This window comes from Urocitellus parryii, chromosome 15 (genome assembly GCF_045843805.1).
Source record: "Urocitellus parryii isolate mUroPar1 chromosome 15, mUroPar1.hap1, whole genome shotgun sequence".
Taxonomy (NCBI): Eukaryota; Metazoa; Chordata; class Mammalia; order Rodentia; family Sciuridae; genus Urocitellus; species Urocitellus parryii.
In genome coordinates, this window is record NC_135545.1 from 48,961,384 (window position 1) to 48,968,052 (window position 6,669).

Below are 6,669 nucleotides of genomic sequence, written 5' to 3' on the forward strand. Positions count from 1 at the left end.
AAATCATCTTTAACTTATGTAGAAAGTTCATTCGCAACAATATACTCGGTATTATATTAAAAGTGATAAAATAAAAATGCATCAATTTCTATTTTAAAATCACAGCAAGTCTCTGCTTTTATAAACTACATGAAGTCCACCAGACCAGAGGTGTTTTATACCTTCCTTTCACAATAGTATGCCCTTTCCTTGGGTCCTTTCTCTCTCTCTCTCTCTCTCTTTTTTTTTTATACATTGGGCAAGCTCCTGCATATTTTATGATCCTTTTTTTGGGGGGTACCAGGGATTGAACTCAGGGGCACTCAACCACTTAGCCACAGGGTCTCACTGAGTTGCTTATTGCCTCACTTTTGCTGAGGCTGGCTTTGAACTTGTGCTCCTCCTGCATCAGCCTCTCGAACTGCAGGGGTTATAGGCGTGTAACACCATGCCCATCTTCATTTGATCTTGATATGGAGGCTACTCTTCTCTTAAGTCTTCTCTGATTCCAGTTGGCAAATCTAGGCCCTTTTCTTTTTGTTTTGCTTCTTCTGCTCTTTGCATGTGTGTTCACTGAGAAATCAAAGCATCTACATAATTTATAATCTACATTAGCAGGACTATTAGTTTATTGTCTTTAACATAACTTTACTATTCCACAAGTCTCTTTCCCAGGAAGGTACAAGTTATAAATGACTATTTTTTTTTTTATTCCAAGGGCTGACAGAGAGTTATATAAGCTCATATTAGAAAGCCTCAGTGGACAGTTAGCACAAGGCTCTTTGAATTTTTCACCTAAAAATTCTTGCACTACTCTGTTTATCAATCCTAAACTATCATGTCCTAATACTTTCTCAATTCAAATCAAGCTTCCACATTGGAAGACCTGCCTTAAACCAGAATTAAAAATCTTGACTTACCTTTGTCTCTTTGGGCATGAGTAAGCCTCTGTGGACCCAGTGTTCTCTCTGATTATGATGAATAATTCACTCAGCTTTGTTTTATCGACACATGCTTTGGTGATAATTTGTGGAAACAGTATTCAACACCATCATAGCCTGTTACTTTATCTTTATTTACTCATTTATTTTTATGGTTCTGGGGATTGAACCCAGGGTCTCGCACATGCTAAGCAAGCATTCTACCACTGAGCCACATCCCCAGCCCTTTACTTCATCTTGTACCTTTTTTTTTTTTTCCTTTTAGTACAGGGATTGAACCCAGGGGTGCTCTGTTACTGAGCTGCATTCCCAGACCTTTTTTTTTTGGAGACAGGGTCTCACTAAATTGCTGAGGCTGACCTTGTACTTGTGATCCTCCAGCCTCAGCCTCCCAAGTTGCTGGGATTATAGGCATGTACCATCATACCCAGTACTTGGTCTGGTACTTGACTGTATCTCTTTCATTGCAGTTTACCATGAGTTCTTTTTTTTTTTTTTTTTAAATTGAGTCTTCCATGGTGAAGGACCCTAGGGCGCTCCTGAACTCTCTCCCAAGGGAGATGTTGTAGATCAGGGGATACTTCTAGTGTGCGGTTCAGATTATATAAAAAGTTTCATGTCTATTTCATGCACTATTCTATGAGTGCTTCTTGTGTCTGAGGCACTCATAGAATAGCCACAGTGCCAAGGTCTGTACATAGTCATTTGAGATCAACAGCAGCTAGGGTTCTGACAGTTCTGGCTAGCGTATAGTGGTGGTTGCTCCAGTGCCAGGGATGCATGCATACACAGAGTTCCTCAAAAGTGGTGTCTGGAGCACATTTACACATATAAATTAGCTGTAGAGCCAAGGTCTGAAGGACAGATGAACATGGAATAACTGTCTTTGATGTTCACAGCATATGTGAACACCCTGGTCCTGAGATGGCACAACAGCAGCACAACAACCATCTTTCTTGGGTTTGTAATAGCATCTCTGTTTTCAGGAGCCCATGACATTGATAGCTGTATATTATGTCTTTGATGAAAGCTACTTGTAAAAAAATACGGAACGCTTCACGGATTTGCGTGTCATCCTTGTGCAGGGGCCTTGCTAATCTTCTCTGTATCGTTCCAATTTTAGTATGTGTGCTGCCGAAGTGAGCACAGTTTACCACGAGTTCTTGAGGACAGGAATTATTTCTTACCCTCCTGGCTCTCCTGGAGTCTTGTATCCAACAGAGAATGAGAAATAAATATTCATGTTTTAGAAGAGAGGAGTTAGTGAAACGGAGAGGAAGCCAGTGTCTTGGCCCACATTACAAAAACCTTGCTTGACCAGACTCAAACTTACTTGCTGCTTTTCTAAGTCCCCTTCAGCCTGAGTTTTAATGACCTTCATTTTCTGTCCCCAAACCACCCACTTGTGTTCCCAGGCCTTCTTCTCTCTGACATAGCCGTTCCCCATGCTCTTAGCTTCCACAGGTGCTCATGAATTCTGCTCCAGGTCCAGCAATGCCTTTCTTTTTATCTGACAATGAACCTTGCACAAAATTCAAGGTCACTTTGGTTCTAGATTCCTGGTGGCTTTGTCACTGTGTCCCCTTCTCTCTTAACTTCTATAGCACTTGTGTAGAGAGCACCTTGCTATTTTTGGCAGTCTTCTCCCATAACTGGTGTTTATTCAGCTAATTTTGATACTTGAAGTTCAGATGCAAGATCCTATATTTATTCAACTAATGTTTATAGAAACCCACTATGGCAATCTGCTTTAATGGCTGCTGGAGATGTAGCCAAGATTAAGACAGAGTAACTTTATCCTTTTTTTTTCTTCTTTTTTTCAAGTGTCCCCACACGGGGCTCATTAGAACCCCAATGCCTGGCTGACTCTTTTTAAGGTTAGTTAGTTCTCCCTTCAGATCTTCTTCATGTCAAAGCATTCACAGAACCACAAAGATGATGGCTCAATATTGGGTATTCAGTTTTATTTTATACTCTATCTCACTCAAGAGAAAATGACTATAGAGAAACCTAGGTTCTGTCCTCAGCTATTACTGTCATTGCTAATAAGGTTTGATTAGTTGGGGTAAGAAAAACAGTGAAAGAAGATGAAATTAAATCGACCTAAAATATAAAAGACCTTATGGAACTCTGCTAGCAGGTATGAGGAGGAGAGAGAGGCAGGAAAGGGCAGGGGTAGTATTCAGGACAAGGAAAGGCGGAGCTGACTTTGTCCATGGCAATTGTCCACAGGGGGAGGGCTAGACCGAGCATTCTTCGGCCAGTGGTGGTGTTCCCCAGGGCTGCTTTGTGGGCGTCTTTAGGTAGTGGAAGTCAGTCAATGGATGGTTCAAAACAGAGCTCCATGGCTGTCTTCCGTGAGACAGTGTCTCATGCTACAGGTGCAGGTTCTGGCCCCTGAGGGAACAGGACAGGCCAAGGTGGGAGGAGGGCTGGCTGGGTTCCTTGCTGGAAATCTGCCCATGTGAGAGGATGATCAACAGAGATGAGATCCTGCAGAGAAGACCCCGTACCATCGGGAAAAGGAGGCCCAGCTATGTTCTTTAGAAGAAATCTAGGTGGAAGGAATGGAGGAAAAGCTCAGCTGCAGGCTGTGGGACTGGGGAGCAGGACTACGGCACTGCCCTGGCTTGGTGCTGGTGCACTATTTCCATAGGCACAGCCAGGTGTGGCAAAATCAGCTCTGCCTCCGAGGAGGGCAGGGGTAGGGCTGTGGATCAAAGGTTTTTCAAGCAAGGGACGTGCTAAGGCAACTGGTAGAACTGGGATCCACTGGCACTGACGTTCAGACCAACGGGCTAGTCCTAAGGCAACTGGTAGAACTGGGATCCACTGGCACTGACGTTCAGACTAACGGGCTAGTCCTAAGGCAACTGGTAGAACTGGGATCCACTGGCACTGACGTTCAGACCAACGGGCTAGTCCTTGAGCATTTTTTTCCTCCTTCGGCACTACTAGAACAGCTTACCTTATTTTGCCTTTCTTCTCACTTGGAAGGTAGAGAAGTTAATTATCTGTGAAATGACTCCAGGCAGAAAGAAAGATCAAATATGAAGGAAAATCAAGGAGAATAAATACAAATGCATCGGGTAGCCAATTCCGGAATCTTCATAGCAAAATCAAATCACAGGAGTTATTTTGAAAATGAGATGGTTCTGCCCATGGAAGGGCAAATGGTTTTACCAGAATCTGGAGTAGCTTTCCTGGGAATGCCTCCCTCCCCTAATTTATAAATGGAGCATTTAATTTGTGGAAAAATAATACACAGCGAAGACCAATATACAATCATTGAAGCAGAAATTATTAGAGGAAAATAGTGCAAATTGGAAAATTCAAAAGAAAATCTGTGTTACAACTCCTTTATGATTGTATATGAGCCTATTAAAACACAATTTACAACTTCCATCTACTAGAATATTTCTTCCTCTCATAAACAGGTATTGTATCAACTCAGGCACATTAACTATGTTCTGAGTAGTGTTAATTTATTTTTTCTTTTATCCAATTGTCACAGATGATTCACTTTGATTTAAAAACCCAGAGCACAGCTTAATTTTAACAAATAGCTTAATATAAAAGAATCGCTTATACTGGGCTGGGGTTGTGGCTCAGTGGTATAAGTACTTGCCTAGCATGCATGAGGCACTGGATTTGATCCCCAGCACCACATTAAAAAAAAAAAACTAAATAAACAAAATAAAGATATTATGTCCATCTACAATTAGAAATATTAAAAAAAAGAATCACTTACTGAATCCTGCTAAATCCTATACATTTTCCCATAGAGTACTGCTGTATAAAGTTGAATTATCAAACTTTGTTTCTAGTACTTCTAGCTCTTTCCCTGTAGGATTTTTCCATTCTTGAATCTAAAAGGAGAAATTCTTCCTCAGTTTTCTTATTATACATATTTTATCCACCACTGATCAGAGCACAGTCATCCTAGAAGCAGATTTACTTAGAGGACAGATAATCAGCCTAGATAGTTACTGAGAAACTAAGTGGCTGAGTTAATTCTTAATTCCATAAACTCTTTGCTTTAACACACATTGACCACGTCTGAGATTTGCTTCTTGAGGTCATTTTTATTGTCCATATCTGCACTATTTTTGCTTAGGGAGTCAGGATTTGATGAGGTAAAACATTTAATTCATTCCTGGAGAGACATACTCTAGTTATCAAAATCCATTCTGCACTTACCAAACTTGTAGATAATATGATTAGATAATTTCTATAGAAATTATTTTTGGGTTAATCAGTTTTCTTGTGTCATAGTTTTACTGTGACAAAATACCTGAGATAATTCACTTTATAGGAGGAGAGGTTTATTTTGGCTCACAGTGCCAGAGATTTTAGAGCATAATTGCTTGGCATTTTTGCTTTGTGCCTGTGGTGGCACAGTACATACAGAGGGAGTGAGTGGCAGAGAAGGCTGCTCAATGTGGCCAGAAAGCAAAAGAAAAACAGGAAGGGCCTGGGGTCCCAATATCCCCTTCAAGGGCACCACTCCTGTTACCGAACTTCCTCCCACCAGGTACCACCTCTTTTAACGATTCTACTACCTTCTGAGAGTGCCACAGGTTGGTGACCAAGACTTTAACACATTGGTCTTTAGAAGGCCTTCCAGATCCCAACTGTAGCACCAAGTTTTGAAGAATAGATTGCATTTTAAAATTTTATACTATTCTCAGATAATAAAATCATAAGTTTAAAGTAGGTTTGAGGGCTGGGGTTGTAGCTTAGCACGGGCGAGGCCCTGGGTTCGATCCTCAGCACCGCGTAAAAATAAGTAAATAAAATAAAGGCATTGTGTCCATGTATACCTAAAAAATAAATATTAAAAAAATAAAGTAGGTTTGAATACTTAGCTTATTTTAACAGAGGACAACCACATATCCTATATTTACTCTGACTTTAAAAAGTAAACTTAGTTCAAATGAACAATTTCTGTGAAAAGCGTGGGGAAGAGGTGTTTCAAAATAACTGCTAAGAATAGAATTTATTACCTCTTTTGCTTGGCACATGCCTGTAATCCCGAAGCTCGGGAGGCTGAGGCAGGAATATCTCGAGTTCAAAGCCAGCCTCAGCAATAGTGAGGTACAAAGCAAGTCAGTGAGACCCTGTCTCTAAATAAAATACAAAATAGGGCTGGGGATGTGGCTCAGTGGTTGAGTGACCCGGAGGTCAATCCCCAGTACCAAAAAAAAGTATTACCTTTTGAACTCTTGTACCCATAACATGACTATGGTATAAAATAATAAAACAAAATGGCAAAAGCAAAAAGCATTAATAATGCTTCAAATAATCAATGAACAAAATTGTTACTGATGGAAAAAATTGGCTTAGCAGATGATCTAATGTTAATCTCATTTTATGATCATCATTATAACAACAGAATTTGTATTAAATAATAAATTGTGATGAATACTAGGTGGAAGAGACATAATATTAATGATCCAAAATGACTCTTCTAGGACTAGGGTTGTGGCTCAGTGGTAGTGCACTTGCCTAGCATGTGTGAGGCACTGGGTTTGATCCTCAGCACCACATGTAAATAAATTAAAAAAATAAAATAAAGGTCCACTGACAACTAAAAATATATATAAAAAAATGACCCTTCTAACATTCTTGCATCATAATCCTAACAGGCATGGTTCAGCTCAAAACAGGAAGTATATATCCTACCTTTTAGCTCTCAGAGGGTAACATGGGCTCTCTCTAGAATTGGTTAATGCTCTGGTAGTTGGGA

At 40.3% G+C, this 6,669-nt stretch overlaps 1 non-coding gene across 1 annotated transcript; it reads right to left on the bottom strand.

The window, feature by feature from the left end:
* Nucleotides 1-1,960: 1,960 nt before the first annotated feature.
* On the bottom strand, nucleotides 1,961-2,067 carry LOC113197013 (U6 spliceosomal RNA). Its single transcript, XR_003302644.1, has one exon. It is a non-coding gene; the product is annotated as a U6 spliceosomal RNA (small nuclear RNA).
* Between the last annotated feature and the right edge of the window lie 4,602 nt (nucleotides 2,068-6,669).